Genomic DNA, 17,953 nt, shown 5'->3' on the forward strand with positions numbered 1-17,953 from the left:
ACACACCCAAGCCTCGCCGGAGCGGGGAAAGGAGGCGCCTTCCGCCGTCCCGGGCGGACACGCGCAGCCCAGGCCCCTGCCCAAGACCGCCGGCCATGGCGCCAGCCCTCAGCATGACGCCGCAGCCTGGGCCGCGACGACGGAGCTCGAAACGCCCCCGCCGCCGCCGCACATCACCCACCGCGCCGCCGGATGACGTCTCCCTCCGCGCGAAGGAACCCGTCGGAGCGCGCCCACCCCCACCCGCCGTCTTCGACGGCCGGGCGCGGCCGCCACCGCCGGTGCCGGCGGCGGCAGCGGCCAGACGGGCGAGATCGAGGGGCGCTGTTTTTTTAGGGTTGGGGTTTCTCCCGTGTGGCTCTAGAGTTAAGACGTTGGGTCCATGTCCTCGATTATTGTACCACCGCTTTGACCATCGTTTCAGAGAAATTCATCTGCTCTTTCTTCCTTGAGGTAGACACAAGCGTGCATGTATGGCCGGTCGATGCCGCTCGCCGTCGCAGCCCTCGGCAGCCGATACCCGCTTGATTCCCTCTCGGGCGCCGCTTCCCTTGCTTTCTTCCGGACCTCCTGCCAAGCTACAGAGGCTCAACTACCGGCAACACATCGAGGACAACAAGGCTCCGGCGGTGCTGTGGAGGTTGGGGTGAGGCCGAACCTCTACTTGGCAGCTCGGCGCGACCTGGGCCATGAGCGGCCGGCACCCCGGCGAGGATGGCCATCCACGGCCTGCTCCCGCCATGTTTCTGAGCGTCGCCCCGGCAGTTCCGCCGCTACTGCTCGCGGAAGATGGCGGGCCGCCGCCGTTCGCGGGATATGGGCCACGCCCTGAACCAGACGCCGACGACCTGGCGTCCCTCCGGCCCTTCGCCAACGGTCTGTACCATGAAGTCGCCGGTTAACTCTGGTAGGGGGCTAACGGCGGCGGGTCGGGCTACGCCTGGACGGGTATCTCCTGTGATCTCGGGAGGGTGGTGAGGCTAGATCTCTCAAATCGGAGACTCTGCAGCCTCCCTCCACTGCGCGTTCGAGCTTTTTTTCTTGGTTTGTGCCTCTTCTCTGTCTCTCCGTGCGGCCTCTTCTCGGTTATGATGGTGTGGGGATCCCCGCGTGGGTCTCTCCATGGCCGTGGTCGCCCTTCTGGTGGTGGAGATGCTGGTGATGGAGAGCCCGTGGCGGTAGAGATGCTGCTGGAGTGCTGGTGGAGGAGCCATGGCGGCGGCGGGCTTCGTGGTGGTGGAGGTGCTCCTGGTGGACAGGCCCGCCGTGGTGCTGCTGCTATGCGATGCCATCCATCATTATCAGGGCGTGTGTTCTGCTGTGGATCGATCTTGTGGTGATGATGGATCTTGCAATGCGTCCTCAGCGGCGGCATGTTCCTTCACAACCGCTACTGCTTCTTGTACCTTTTTCCCTCCTGCTGACTGCTGTATTCAGTCTTTTTTTCAGTTTTGGTTGCATATGGTCATGCTCCATCTGGTTCTCCTTCGGCTTCTCTGGCTGCCCAAATCGGTCAAAGAGCTCCAGTGTGGGCAAGGGGCGTACGCCAGTTTGCTCTGGCCTTTTTCTTTAAAAGAGTTGCGCTTCATTGACTGTGGGACTGCCTCTACTCACTTATATCGTCTCTAACCAAAAAAATTATCTTTGTTCATCTTATGCATAACTGAATCCATGCAAGTTCTCCATCTAAACAGGTTATTTTAACTATTTTAAAGATAATGTAGTTATTGTTGTTGAATTGTATCAGATTGGTTTCCTGTTATATTCTACGGTATTGAAACTCTAAATGTAAAATATAATACACTGACTTTTGCCTGAGAGATCTCCACCATTCCATTATTGATGGGGTGAACTGATCGCAGACTACACATGGCTTATGTTTGGCTTGGTACCAACAAGGATAGGTATGCCCTCTGTTTCAAGTACTTTATCTGCATTGCACCGTCGCAATTTAGTAGATAATTAAGACTTTGTTTGCGATCTTTAGGCATGTTGATTCTTCATGATGACAAAAGGTAGACAGTAGGGCAGGCGCAGTATCTGTACATTTATCTAAAACTGACATTATGTGCTGCTTGAGTTCACACTTATACATGGTGTCTATCTGAAACTGACAGTATGTGTTGCTTGAGTTCGCACTTGGTGTCAGCTGAAATCTAGATTACCAAAGAAGTGTATGCAAGATATGTCACCACAAGAAAAGGTGAGCAGTGAGTATAGCGTGATCGATTGTATCCGCACAATTTGATTAATTAGTTCTCCTTGCATTTTAGATAAGGTTATCATCTCTTTTGTTTGGGACATGCAAGATGGAAGGGGCACTGAAAAAATGGATTCTACAAAGGTGATGCATCCTGCTGCCTAGGAAAGGTCAAGCCTCTTGATTTTGCCCTCCATATACCAGCTGGCTAATGAATTTTCTGATAGGGCAAACAGTTTGTTTCCCGGAAACTATGTTAAAGTGATCTTTGTAATATTCTTGGGAGTTGGTCAACATATAAGCTATTTGGAAACATCGGTAGCGATTAGTGTATCTTAACTTATAATATTTAAGTCTTTATACACCTGACTAGAGTATTTTGCCTTGAAATCATCTCATTGTTTTCATTATTGTTTCTTTGTTCACAAAGCCTTTCTTCTGTAAAAGAAATCATGTTATAATTTTTTCAAGTGGAAAAGAGGTTGTATTAATTCAGATGAGCAATAGTCACAGTCTGAAAGAGCGAGATGAACTATTGCATCCGGTACATGATGCATCCACAGGGCACAGTACTATGTGTTGTTAACTAAACTAGCCAGCGCATGAGCAAGACGATGATAATATCTCTTCACTCTAGAAACTACAAAACTGCAATGCTTTCCTTTCCTCGGTAGTAGAGTTGTAGATAGTGCAGTGTCTGGCCAGTTTTGCACTTGCCGAGTTCACCGCCTAGATGATTGCAGATCAGTCACGTTAATGATAATTGGTTCATGTACCAGGAAGTAGCAAGTTTGACGGCAGCAAGCTTGGGCTTCAGCTTCTTCAACATCAAACAAGACGTCCAACAGAGAATTGGATGTTGCCACGGTGATCACAAGCCAGCAGGTCAATGGGCAAATCCCCTGTCTACCCACTAAACAAGACATCAACATTGATTCATCTTTCATGCTTTAGCTCGCAGCTAGCCGGTAATTTTGTCGTGTACATGGTGCTCCTGATATTTTTGTGGTTCAGGATTACCATGACAGTATGGGGATTTGTCGTGTACATGGTGCTTCTGATCTTTTTGGTACTTTTACATGTAATCCCAAGTGGCAAAAGATTAGTGATGCTTTGGCTTTGGAGCCAGTCCAGTCCATGTCAGATCACCCTGATATTGTTACAAGGGTTTTCCATATGAAATATGATGAATTTCTTACTGATGTAAAGAGGGCTGCTTTATTTGGTCCTGTCGAAGCGTGCATGCATTTTCCCCCCTTGTGCTAGGTTTCTTGGATCTGATTTTCTAATATCTGCCGTATGAGCTTTGCTGGTTTATTGGGCTTTTTGGTCTGTTGTCTCTTTCTTTCCTCTTTTCTCTCTTAGTACTCTGTTTATTCTGGCATTATTTGTTGCAGATCTTTATGTTGTCGAATTTCAGAAGAGGGGTTTGCCGCATATACATGCTCTTATTTCATTGAAGAGAAATACTAGGGATCCACATATACATGCTCTTATTTCGTTGAAGAGAAATACTAGGGATCCTTATTCAGAGTTGATTCATAGCTTCATTTCAGCAGAACTTCCTGATCCTAAGAATGATCCATTAGGCTATGCTCTTGTGGATGAAATCATGATGCATGGTCCTTGTGGTGATTTGAATCAAAACTGTCCTTGTATGAAAGAGGTGGTCTGTTCCAAACAGTTTCCTAAGGCCTATAATGATGAAGCTTTAATTGATGATAAAGGGTTTCCAGTATAACGTCGGCGTGATGATGGCCATTTCATTCTTAGGAGCAGGGTTATTGTTAAACTCACAAATAAGTGGGTTGTCCCGCATAATTTGGGTTTGTTGAAAAGGTTTCAGGCCCATATTAATGTGGAGTGGTGTAACAAAACAAAATTTGTTCAAGTATGTTTCCAAAGGTCATGAAATGTCACGTATACATTTTCAAGCTGCCTCTAATTCTGGTTGGTTGATGCTTCTGGATTGCCTCTTGGCAGAAATGAGATAGAGGAATACAGTAAGTGCAGGTTCTTTTTTTCCCGTATGTTTTTTTTTTCTTTCTTTGAATTTTTTCATGCTTTCCTGTTGGCTGGGTTAACTGATGTTTTACTCATATGCACTGGTGTTTTGTTTCTTTACAGGTACCTTTCGGCATAATGAGGCGTGTTGGCGCATGTTTGCCTACGATATGCACGGGCGTCAGCCTTCTGTTGAACGGCTTATTGTCCACCTGCCTGGTATGAATAGAATTATTTTTCATGAGGATGATCGCCTTGCTTGTTTGGTCGATAATTCGTCATTTTAAGGACTATGTTAGCAGAATGGTTTGTGGCCAATCGAGATCATACAGACGCTAGGTCCTTGACTTACCTAGACTTTCCTACTCACTGGGTTTGGGATTCTTCTAACGAGGTTTTCTATAGTAAGAGAAAGAAAATGAGGAAACTTCCTAATAGGATTGGAAGAATATAACATGTTCGCCCTGGTACTGGTGAATTGTTTTTTTTTTTCCTTCGGATGCTGCCTTTTGGTAGTGGCTGGTGCTACCTGTTTCGAAGATCTCCGGCTGTACATCGTGTTCTGTATGGTACTTTTAAAGAAGCATGTCAGGTTCGGGGTTTGGTTGGTGCTGATAATGAGGCTCCGGGTTTGATAATGAATGGTTTAGTCTGTTCCAAGAGGCAATTATATGGGCCTCTTCTTTCAGTTGAGGCATTTGTTCATGACTGTTTTGTTGTTCTATAAGGTTATTAGGGGTAATGAATTGTTCGATCGGTACTGGTTCAACATGTGGATATATCTTACAGGATTACCACCTCACTTGGTGGCTATGTTGTGCTAACCCAGTAATAATTCTTCTATAAATTTCATACAAAGGAGAAGAAAAAAAATGAAATATTATTTAGTATACAATATTAACCCTATTCAAAGTAAAATAAAAGATAAACTAACCGGTTACCACAACCTAGCGCGGCGTGCCGCCGCGCCGGCTGTTGCTAGTACTATACTTATTTGGCAACAAACTTCTTTTTTCTCAGAATTTTGAGACTCTTTGGTAGTTAACCTCATGGTGACACGTGTTGTTTCAGATAGTTTGTTAGCTGCTGGTTTTCTACTGTGTAGCATTTGGTACTCTGTAGCGTTTTGGGGGAAAGTTTGATTTGTGTGGTGCTTCAGCGGGATGGCTTGGTGTTTCCTCAATGTGTGGCCATAGCCATAATTTGGTTGGGACAGTGGTAGGCACGATTTGCACAACTTGTCGGTACTGTCCACACACACACCGCTTTGACTGGTTAACCTTTCCGCGTGTCCTTCTCCCGAACTTGACCGAAACCAGCCTGGCCTCTTTCTTCTCCTATTTTCTTCCATGGTGTCAGGCGCAGCCTCCCAAGTCCCCACCGACGAACTTCTCCGGCGAGCCTACTGTGCCCCCTCCCCCCCTCCACCTCACTTCGTTGTCCTGCGCCTCCTCCACCACATGAACCGTCAAGCCCCAGACGGCGGCGCACCCGGAGGGCTGCTGCTGCCGCTCCGGGTAGGGCTGCCGCCGCCACGGCCCGGTGGCGGGGCACAGTCAACGTCGGGGCGAAACTCGGGAGATCGGATTCTTCAAGATTGGGGCACGCTGTAACAGCAGGTCGAGCGGCGGTGGCGGATATCCGGAGGGTTGAGATGGGATCCACTGTGGGGAAGAGGAGGAGGCGGAGGCCGAAGCGGAAGGCCGCCTCCTGGAAGGTCCTCTTCCACCATCCTCCGGTGCGGCGCCATCAAGGCTGTCCTCGACAGGAATGAGCTCGGCAAGGGTAGATATTCCTCGGACTGTCGTCGAGGCCCTCCATGAGCATATCACCGCACTCTGCTGGAAATCCGACTCAAGGTATGTCCCGAAGATCACCCGGACCAGAGTCGGAGCGATCATTCCAACAAGTTACTCAGTCCTCCTCTGTTATTTCTCCGCCTGCTTGATGTTTGTTTCTTTTTCCTATACTAATTTGTTGATGTTACTTGGTCCGAGCGATGTACCTCGGGGTCAAGTCGGCAAGAGTGCCGTCTGCAGGAGTGGTGTATGTTGGGCAGACATACCGCCGGGCTTGAGGGGCTGCCGAAGGCGGTTGACTTGGAGGGAGAAAGGAGCAATGGTTTTGCGGCTTAAGTCGTGGCGAGCAGGGCATGTAGGTGACGACCACGGGAGCCATGCGCGTCGTGCTGCAATGTACGTTGTGGCCCCCTAAACTCTAACTCAGTTAGAATTTGTCAGAAGTGGATGCAGTTCAGCGGGGGCTTGGAGTCCCACAAGCAGGGTCTCGGAACTGTCCAGAGAAGATTGAGCAATGAGGACAGCCAAAAAGATATAGTAGGAGGCTATTCATAGAAGGTACTTTGCTAAATGGCATGTTTCATCTTAACGAGATACAACAGATTGTGCAACATGATTGCTACATTTGAGCCATTCAATCATGCAAACCAGTTTTTCTTTTTGTAATCTTAGCAATATCTTAACTGTTTCAGGGGTGATGGCTTTGGGTATGTGTACTGCTGTAGTTATTGTGAAAATGGCAATAGAAAAAGCAAGAAAGAATTAGTAATAGGAAGATATCTCCCTTTATTTACTAATAATGTATATACGACATTTTTTAGGATTCTAATAAGTTCATTTCAAATTTAGTATCATGGATGGAGAGTTGATCTTGCAATTAGTCTGAATATGTGCATATTAATTTGCAATTTTTCAGAGAACAATAGACAGGGAAGATCCAATTGGAGGCAGTTACAAAATTGCAATCACAATTTCAAGAGGAAGGTTAAGGTATCTTTTTCCTTGCTAGATAAATGGTTGGCTCTGCATTTAATTAGGAAGGTGATTGAGTAAGCTGTGCCTCGAATTCAGAAGTTAAGATGAATAGACGGTGTAGTTTTAGCATTCTCATAGTATTCTCCGTAGATATAGTTTTGGTTCATGTGAACTGCTGGAGTTCAGCCAATGGACTCTACATACATTTTATGTGCAGTGGTTCTTATACAAATGTTCAGAGGCGACAAAAATATAGAGGGCTATCCATCTTTAGAAGAAAAAAAAAACATCTTTTTGAGACATAGATGGATTGATTCCGTATGCATGTATATTTTACCGGGATGTTCTTATTTTGATTACTAATTCAATGCATCTCCATCTCTGATATGTGTTAGAGTAAAGACCTGCCAGCCCGCATACGGAGTTTATCATTAATGATTGTAAGAATATTGGCTAATTCTACTCGCTTGAGTTTATAATCATATATGAGTCCCTTTTAAACAAATATCTGCACTAAGTGCCATTTTTGAACTCTCCTAATCCATCCGTGTGATGGCCGGAAGTCGATCCATTGTCCTGAATGTTAGCTTATTCCTTAATGGCCATACACCAAAATTCTCTCCGATTTGGTTATTTTAGCTTCCTTTGTCAACAATAAGGTTATTTTATCTTTCTCAATTGTGATCAGATCTTTGTAATACATGGGAATGTGCAATTTTCCAACATATATATTTTCTCTTTGTACCCATTGAACACGAGAGAATTACTTTCTGGAGGGTTTATTCCAAATTGATTGATAAAATTTTCACATTAAGAACTCATTGACCTATTTTTCTAAACATTAAATCGTTATCATCTTTCCACTGAAGTTTTGAGGCTTATAGATATTTCTCTTGCAGGTTTGTCTTATTCACGTTCACAATTCAATGGTAAACTTCATTTGAAGATTTTTCATCTACATCTCAGTCCGGCCTTAGTCACATGAACAAAATCATTGTTATTAGTTTTTTTCTTACTAAACGCAGCTTGGGATCTGCTCAAACAGATTGGTCAGTATATTATATGAAGGCACAAGTTGTTCTGAGTCTAATTCTTCATACCAATACTGCAGAAATATATGCTAAGAAATAATTCCTAGGAAGAGCTACAGAAATAGCAATGTGAGAAAACGATGGGTATTTACTGCTCATTATCAATCGACTATACATCATATAAAGATTGCTACTCCCTTCGTCTCAGATTAACAGGCACGCACGTAGTTTAAGAAATTGCTTTGACCATTATTTTAGTCAATAAAATATGAAATATATGACACAAAAATTATATCATTGGAAAGCTTTTTTTGCATACGAATCTAACGATATATATTTTGTAGACATAAAAGTTATATTTTGTTGACCAAATCAATGGTCAAAGTTTGTCTTGAATTGCGTGCATGCCTGTTAAACCGAACCGGAGGTAGTATGTTAAATAACCTGATTACATGTCCTTACTGCAACAGAACAGGGATGTATTACTGTAAATATTAACTAACTTCTTCATGATTTAGAGTATTCTATATAACTAAAAATACTATGAGTGCTTTACCACTACAATATCCTGCAGATGAGCTCTTGATTATTCTGCCAAAGCTCTCAGGAGTCAAGAGCATGTGTATAGATGGTTAAATGTGTGGACTGCTATGACACCATGTAGCCAAATCTGGTACATCTCTTCGCATCTAACAAAAACTCGGGACTTCCTATTGGCTTGAGTGAATACATGCATCCTAAACTGAATACTTGCTTGATTGAGTTAACGCGTGCATCTGCAGATCTGAATCATGACTAGCATGACTCACAAGCAGTTCCTCCAAATTTAGACTTGAGGTAGCCATTTTTTCTGATTCTTCATCTATTAGTTCCTTTTGTGATACAGTCCTTCATGTTTTTTTCTTTCAGATATAATTCCCGCAACTTCACTGGCACATAAACCATTTGATGTATTACTGAAAGATGCACGAGTGGTGGTTTCGGTTTTTCAGGGTCCTACAGTGATAGCATGCACATAAAGTATCTTTCAAAATGGCAAACTTCGAAATGCACACAGCTTCCTGTTAAAGGTATGTACTGCAACAATTCAACCAAGTATACAGAGTCAAATTCATTTGATTGCTGGAGGAATTAAGGCAACCTGTTTATGTATCAAGATGTCTTCCTTTTTTTTGTCCGAGATAATCAACTTAAGGCGTTCAATTAGTGAATAGATTTCCTTACTATTAAATTAAGAATTAACCTTTCAAAAGAAATCAATTTGTTAAAGATACTCAACAGATTTGTTGTATTGCATCTATGGATGTTAATTGCTAGCTACATCAGGTATAGTTAATCAAAAAGTTACGGGTATTGGCTAAGCAATTTAAAAAGGTTTATCGGTGAGTGGAGGCCTCTCTCTCTATATATAACAGAAAAAGTATCCCTGTTCGAACCGTCAGTTGGTGATTGGAAACAAAAAACTCAAATATGTCGAGCTACATAAATATTGTTTTTCTCGGCGGTGCATACATTTTGGTGTAGATATATTTTTAGCTATGTTGCTTAACATCTGAAGTTTTCTTCATTGACGCATTTTTACTTGCATGTCTACTATATATGTTGCTTTTTAGATGGTACAAGTGTGACATCGAAGTGTGCTTTTGTTATTCACAATGACTCTAATGTGCTTCTACACATACAGATAATAGCATCTTTTCTTTTGCTGGTGTTTGAGGTTCAAGTTGCATGTCCAACTATCTCATTCTAAAATGTAATATACTAATCAAGAATTATTAGGTTTAGTTTTCTAACTAATGTTGTTACACATAATTATATTTTGTAGGTGAATCCAACAGGCGATGTAGCAATTTAAGGACACCCTGGTTGAAAGGCTTTGTCGCAATCATTGCTTAAATGGCTAATTATTGAATACTTTCTCGGAAATGGATCAAGATGATGTAACTTCATGCGAGAACATTTTATTTTCCTTCCTATCACTTCTAAGAGATGGCCGATCCATGTCTTTTTGAATGAGAAGTTCCATAGTTTGCTTTAATGTGTAGTAACGTTACTCTTATGTGAAATCACACCATCGGTTAAAATCTATATGTTATTCTTATTTTTCCTTGATATTTATTTTGAATGATATTAGTAATGAATCCAAATTTCATGCTACAAATACCTCAGCACTACCGTAGTAATCCATGTTATTGCGCGTTTTCTATCTATGTAATAAATCACAGTAAGGTTGTATCGCTGTGCTGATCTACCATGTAAACACACAATGCGTGTCTTGCAAATCGAATTATATGTATTATCAGCAATGCTTTGCCTGCTTACATTTCCATTCCATACTTTACATATGCTCAGGCTGATCGTTCCATACTTTTTTTCGATAAAGGATCGTTCCATACTTAGTTTACACATGCTCAGTCTGATCATTTGTTGCCATAATAATACATAGCAAAATCGATGGACCCATTCTTAGGAGAGAACAAAAATTCTTGAAACCATATTTACTGTCACATCTGAATCCCCGCTTGATGATGCACAATGTGCAAGTGCAAGTTAGACTTCTCACGGGAATATCATTGAGAAGAGTGTGCATTGTACTATTTTACTGAAATTTATTCAATACATATTGAATTTTCTCAATGCTACCACCTGGGAACACTTTGAAAGATCCTGAAAGCGCAATTTGGGAAAAAGTCTGCCAAGCACTGAAGCACCTGCACCAACCGTTCGAGTCGTTGCCACTACTGTCGCCAGGTTGTCGCAACCAGGTTGTTAGGTTGTCATCTGCCTCCATTGTCGGGCTTCTCCATAGCCGTCGATGTGTTTTCCTCACATGGTTGTCGCCGCCAATGCAGTGGTGGAGCAGGGAACTCATATTGGGTACGTTGACTTGTTATTTTTAGACATATACATCAATAAATTAACTAATTAAGAACTATCATCTATCGCATGGGGGGAAATAGGAAAATTACATTTTTTTTTTCTAAAAGAAGGTTGAACCCCGGGCCTCTGAAATAAAGAAGAAGATAAATAAGACTGCATCACTCTGAATACATTCACGGTCTAGAACTGTGAATTCTAGACTCATAATTTCGGAGTGATTGGTTTGCGGGGGTTGTCAATTAATTATTTTATTTTTCTATGAACCAAACGTTACCAAGACACTCACCACCACCATCCACAACCCAATAACAATCTATATATAGCTGCCATAAAAAAATAAGACGGCACAACAACTGAACATTAAAAAAAACTGGAACACCCTACAAAAACAAAAAAAAAACAACTAAAACACATAAATGCGCCAAAAAGTACCATCAACGAGCTACCATATTGCGCGGCGTGCCGCCGCGCCTCTCATTGCTAGTGGTATTTTCACTGCCGACACATCCTCTTTAACACGAGAGCCAAGATCAGTCCACGATATTGTCAGAAACTCGCTGTCCCCGTTTTTTTCCAGATGTGCAAGACCCCGTTCGGTTGGGCTTTTAAGGCCCTTATAGCATCTCCAGCCGCGTCCTCCAAAGCGTCCTCTAAACCGCGCCGGATTAAGCGTTTGGAGGACGTGTTTATTCGTGCCGCGTTTGGGGACGTCGCTCCCCAGCCGCATCCTCCAAACGGCTTCCCCAAACATTTAAAATATTTTTTTGGCATTTTTATTTCAATTTCCACAAACTAATACATAATTGGGTACGTGGTTTCCACAAACTAATACATAGTTGGAACCATGGTGGACACAAATATAAAATATTGCAAATAAACTAAACCTAACTAGGCCGTGCATCGAAGGTTTCCTGTGTTCGCTGCTAAGAAAGAACACTCGAGGGCACACCCAGTCACCCAAACTGGAAAATCCAGCGGGAGGATGGTGCTCTTGTTGGTTCTACCGATGAGGCGAACAGGCAGAAACCTCCGTGCACGTATTCGCTGCGAAACAACACTCAGTCGTCCTCCTCGTCGGTGCTGTCGCCGTGGTAGTCCCGGCGGCAGCGCCTCTCGTCGAAGACCTTGACGCTCATGTCCCTGTTGCCGAAGTAGGAGAACAGGAGGATGAAGCCGGCTTCGAGGCTGTGGTGGCGCGCGAACTTCTCCCAGCCGATGTTGAGGTACATCTTGCCGCGCGCGTCGTAGATCGCGTCGACGATCCACCGGTTGTAGCCGCACGAAGCCTCCCGCAGATGCATCGCGCGGGCGTACGGCGCCGACGTACTCGGCGAAGGAGTCCGGCAGCCTCTGGATGCCGCGCGGGTCGCCCTTGAGGACGAGGACGAACTCGAACAGCACGTCCGGCTCCACGTCCATCTCCGACGATGAAGACGACGGCGGCGAGCGTTCAGCTATGCCGCGGCCACGACCACGACCACGGCCGCGGCCGCGGCCGCAAGGTCGGCCTCCGCCTCTACCAGACATAGCGTTGAGTCTTGTTGAGATGGTGGCGGCTACGGTTTGGGAGAGAGGCGCTATGATTTGTGTGTGAGAGGGACGATGAGAGGCGCCCCTTTTATAGGCCGGAGGGAGGCGGAGGAGCGGTGGCGCTCATTAACGCCGGCACGCAGAGCTAGGCGCGACGGGACCCATCACTGCGCCTCTGCGGGAACTGCACCGTCGCTGCCGGAACTACACCGTCGCTGCGCGCCAATAACTTCCGTCGCGGGGTAGGCGACGGTTAGATTAAAATTTATTGTGCCGCTGACGAGTCGGCCCCGCCACTCCCCGCCTCGCTTATCGTTGTGTCCGGCGTCCCCGGAGCGTCCCCCTGTGGAACGGGGACGGGCTCGGGGCGCCGGACACCGTATCGGGGCGCGCCGGACAAAAATGGGCTTTGGGGGACGCGGCTGGAACGATTTTTTGGCCCGGCGCGTCCTAAATTGCTTTGGGGAACGCTTTGGGGACGCGGCTGGAAATGCTCTTAGATGTTCAGACCTCGAACTACAAAGAGTGTCGCCCACATTGAGCTGAATTTTGCGTATAATCCAGTCAAACAAATCGGGCTATATTCAAACTTGTAGCTAATGAATTGACTCACCTCCGCCTATACTAACTGAACAGGAGCAGCCTTCCCCGTCATGCACAGGAGGAAATAGATGATGTTGTTTTGAACGGGGCAAACTGAACCATCTATGCATGTCAATAAGAAAACTGAACCATCTGTGTACACATATACGTACCGCCACATACGTATTGAGCAATCAAGTTCACAAAACCGTACTAGAACGTGCGTTGACAAGGTAAGAAAAACTACGTCCAAATTGACTACTTCTTCCCATTACCTCACCTTGCACGCACGCCATGGAGAGAAAAACTAGGGCATGTGTAAGCCCTAGTCCAGATGAATGGGATCACTCGGTCCGCCGGCTCCGCCCGCCCCACCCTGCCCTCCCAGACCACCGCCTTCGCCCTGCCCGCCGAGTCCACCGGCTCCGGCGCCACCTGATCCGCCAGCACCGCCAGGCGCGCCGAAGCCGCCGCCATCCCCGCCACGGCCACCATATCCGCCGACGAAGCCGTCTCCGCCTTCACCGCCCTTCCCGCCGGCCGCGCCGATGCCGCCTCTCCCACCAGCGCCTCCTGTGCCACCGATACCGCAGCTGTTACCTCCTTTCCCGCCTTCTCCACCGCCGTTGCCCCCAGCGCCGCCAGCGCCGCCATGGCGGGACCCGTAGCCACCGGTGCCTCCTTTCCCAGCGCGTCCATAGGGACCGGCGGCGCCGCCGCGGCCACCGCGACCACCGATGCCGCCACTCCTACCTCCTTTTCCGCCTTTCCCACCGCCGTCTCCCCCAGCGCCGCCATCGCCGCCACGGCAGGCCCCCATCCACCGGCGCCTCCTTTCCCAGCGCGTCCATAGGGACCGGCGGCGCCGCCGCGGCCACCGCGACCACCGATGCCGCCGCTCCTACCTCCTTTCCCAGCGCCGCCGTCGCCCCCAGCGCCGCCGTCGCCCCAGCGCCGCCGTCGCCCCCAGCGCCGCCGTCGCCGCCACGGCAGGGCCCCCATCCGCCGGCGCCTCCTTTCCCAACGCGTCCGCCGTAGGGGCCGGCAGCGCCGCCGCGGCCTCCGCGGCCGCCGATCCCACCAGGTAGGGCTGGTCCACCGGGTCCTCCGGGATTGGCCGGTGGCGGCTTAAAAAATCCTGGACCGAAAACATGGTTGCCGGCCATGGCCATACTAATACTACAGGCGGTCGGCGGCGGCGTGAGTTGAGGACCTGTTTGGGTAGCAGAGTCCGTTCTTATATTGCTGTGATCCCTAGCGTTGCATTGCAAAAAGCGCTAGGAATCGGCGTACGATATATGGCTTGCCATCGGACTAGTGTTCGGCCGTGCGATTAGAACCATGATGGGCGTCGGATCTTTAGCAGGCCCGCATGACTCTGTCCGTGAAAATGGGGCATGATTCCATGCTTCCATACTAATTGCTCCCATAATAGTGTCAACTCAAAACTGCTAATTAAGTGCTCCCCAAATCTACTCTTCATAGGACTTTTAGGAAACCATTTTTTCAAGGAAAGTAATAACCTCTGCAAGATTTCAGAGCATGCAGATTTGCTTCCGATGCAAGCAAATTTTCTTTTCCAACGGTACTTGGTTCTGCTTCCATATTGCAAAGCAAATTTTATTTTATTTTCCAACTTGGTTCTGCTTCCATATTGCAAGCAAATTTTCTTTTCCAACGTTATTTAGTTCTGCTTTCGTTGGAAGCAATTTTTCTTTTCCAACGTTATTTAGTTCTGCTTCCGTTGCAACCACATTGAGCTTCCATTACCACTGAATTTTGCTTCAGTCTAAACATATTTATTTTAGTTGTATCTAACTATGGTTCTGTAGGATATTGCTTCCATGCTGAATGGATTTTCTTGTATGTAGCATATACAAAGTTAATAATCCAATAATTTTGGAAGCACATAGTCGAAACTTCATTCTTATGCCTATGAAGCATAGCGCACTAATATTAGAAGCATCAGTAGTGTATAACAAAACTTTGTTCAGCTGTGTAGGAAGCGTACGGGTATAATGCAACTATATCTTTTGTTTTTGTGCTACTACAGGAGCTCCATTCTTACGCGGATAAAAATATTAGCGCTTCATACACTCACTTGGCATAATTCTGACAAAATACATATTTGTTTCCTACTCAAATACTACAAGTCAAGAGAAATAGACAGCCTTGTACTTTCAATTTCTTCGCGAAAAGAGCCTTGTACTTTCATATCACATGTTTTCTACACGTTACAAATTTGCTTCCTTCTAAGACGATAAATTTCCTGGATGCATCCTATATTTTACCAACATACAATTCGTTCCCTCCGGCGTCATCCAGACATTAATCCAAAAGGACTTAGCCCTTGAAAGACATGAAGCGGCCACGGATTCCTTTGCTTATGGAGTTATGGTAAGGGGGGAGCATAGTCCTGCTCCTATTTGATCACTTCCACCTAATGTGAAACAAGCGAACGCATCAGCACAATGATCCAACATCCAAGAAATGTATGAAAATCGTACAGCAACAATCCCGTTCAACACTTGGTTTGGAGGCCTACCGCAACCGTGTAGTCGATGAGCTGATGAAGGGATCGAGACGGTATCCACCGGAAGGAGCTTCCAGCCCTGCTGCTTCGACCCGGCAAGGCGGCAAGCCGCCACCAACCAGTGTGCGCCGGCTGGCGGCGGTAAGGGATCCCAAAGATGACTCCTCCTAGGCTGTAACGCAATGCGAGCCGCCGCACAGGTTGATACAGGTGGAGGCGCTCCCGGCGTCGGACGTTAGGTGCGGTGCTGCACGGCCAAGAGAGCTGAGGCGCATGGGGAGAGAAGAATCACGGTTGGGATGGCAGATGGTGCCGGGCAGGGGCTCAATTTGGGGAGGCGCGTGCATGGTGCGTGATTTCTGGGATGTGAAGGAGGAATAATGGGCCAAAATAAACTCTCGTGAGAAGCAAAATAAATCTATGGCCGTCTGATGAAAATGAGATGGACGGCTTCGTATGGGTCCGACAGCTTCCTTCCCATCGGATCACGATAGGTAGTGTTTACCTTGCAAAAAACCGATCGGAGCACGATCCTGATTTGATAATCCTAAAACTGCCATATTGATTACGATTCGCTTCCTGAAACTGCTCTGAAAATTACCATGAAATTTAGATATGTTTCCGTTGTAAAATCGCCCCGAAATTTAATTATCATATATAATACAGATTGTCACCATGGAATACTTCAAGCATGCCGGTTGATATCAACGAAGATTTACAAAAAAAAAAAAAAAAAAAAAAAACTTGCAAAATGTGCGGAACGTCTCCCTACGATTCATCTGGAAACGTCCAGACTCAAGATTTCCGGGCAACCGCAATCACCTGACTTTGGTGTCACGAAATATATAGGAGTCCGGGAGGTCACCGAGCACCACCTTGGGGAGATCTGCTTCGCACGGCGACATTGTACTGCAAATCATACTTCAGCACCTGCCCGTTGGCAACCTTTTTGTTATGCAGGAGCTGATGCAGCTGAGGTGATTGACCCACCACCAGGTTATTTCATTCTCTTCACATTGTGTACCTACATCAAGGAACAAGTTCAGTTTATCCTGTAGTGCTTTGCATTTTGTGATGGTCGCTGCTTAATTTTGAATAATTTAGCTTTTGAATGGATTCCATATTTTACAGGAGTTTGGGAGAAGATCTGAGCTGAAGCATACGAGTTCGGAAAAGGAGGAGTTAACATTAGAACTTAGCTCGATATGGTTGGACTAGAGCCATTCACAGGAAAATTCGATTTATTGTGGCGGGTTATTATTTACATTACTATTAGCTATACTATAGCACAACCAATTCGATTTATGTTCCCCGCAAGAGACAAGAAGCTTTTCTCTTCCTCTGGAACAATTGTTGAGATTATGATGAGTATTGGTTATGTGGTAACATATGCAAGTTTAGTTAAATTGCCACACAAAGATGAGCTAGCTGGTGATCTCAAGGTTGTTGCATTCTTTTTTTCATTTCCTTACTTTTATGGTGTTATTGTTCTCCTAGACAACGAACATCAAACATTGGTAGCTTACACATTTTTGTTGATAATTGTATTCTTACCAAGTGGAGACTCGAGGCCTCAGTAGCAAATGTGGATTTTTAGACAACATATGTGTAGTTAAAGTCTCATCAACTTCGCAACTGCCTACTAGAATTTTCAATGTTAGTGCAATTCAAAAGACGTTGTAGCTTTAAGCCGTATTTGCAACCCTTTGGAGTTTGAATGTTTCTCTAGGAAAGCTAACCCCATGAAGAAGTAATTTTTATTGTGAAGAACTTATTCTTTTGTCTTGCAGGATTTAAAAGTTTTTCAAACAACCAATCATTATGCAAAACAAAATATGGCTAATCTACTAACTATGTTGTTTACATCAAAATCATTTATTGCTGATTTTCTGTTTTTGGTGCCTTTTTTAGACAGCATTCATAGACCTATAGTTATCACTCAGATTACTGTGTTATGCATGAAAATCATTATTCACAGGTGTTCATATTGAAGTTTGTCGCCGGTTGTTCCACGGATGCAGATCCTCTAGAAAAATTGCTATATGTTAATTTCTATGACAAGAAAGAAACCCTTTACTTCGAGGTTTCATTGCGTTGAAGTGTTTGCAACACTTCAATGATTTTGCGTAAGTACTTATTATTTCTTTTCTTTCAAAAGGAAATGTTAAGTAGGTTCACATTTTCTAGCCCTTATTTAGAATTACATCATATATTGATGGGACTAAATTGTTCTTGGTTTTATAGTTCGCATGGCCGAGGTGGTCCGTGTTTCCTTGGTAAATCTCCTCGTGGAATGTCGATGATTCAAACATTTTTCTAAAAATTAATGCTTATCAATTGAACCATTAGTTTCAATGAGCCAACAGCTAAGCATAAAGTAGAAACAGGACTTTGTTTGTTCAGTGTAGTAAACAATGTA

The 17,953-nt window shown here is 45.3% G+C and overlaps 1 long non-coding RNA gene across 15 annotated transcripts; it reads left to right on the top strand.

The window, feature by feature from the left end:
• Nucleotides 1-358: 358 nt before the first annotated feature.
• On the top strand, nt 359-10,248 carry LOC127301460 (uncharacterized). 15 transcript variants are annotated; one of them, XR_011745454.1, is made up of 12 exons: nt 359-1,904; nt 1,988-2,015; nt 2,118-2,203; nt 2,274-2,370; nt 2,980-4,203; nt 4,328-6,561; nt 6,920-6,993; nt 7,878-8,153; nt 8,584-8,682; nt 8,792-8,846; nt 8,919-9,079; nt 9,835-10,248. It is a non-coding gene; the product is annotated as an uncharacterized lncRNA (long non-coding RNA). The 15 variants fall into 15 exon arrangements; XR_011745458.1 differs by having other exon boundaries at nt 359-2,203; nt 4,328-6,362; nt 6,445-6,561; XR_011745457.1 differs by having other exon boundaries at nt 359-2,203; nt 4,328-6,358; nt 6,445-6,561.
• The last annotated feature ends 7,705 nt before the right edge of the window (nt 10,249-17,953 follow it).

This window comes from Lolium perenne, chromosome 5, assembly GCF_019359855.2.
Source record: "Lolium perenne isolate Kyuss_39 chromosome 5, Kyuss_2.0, whole genome shotgun sequence".
Classification (NCBI taxonomy): Eukaryota; Viridiplantae; Streptophyta; class Magnoliopsida; order Poales; family Poaceae; genus Lolium; species Lolium perenne.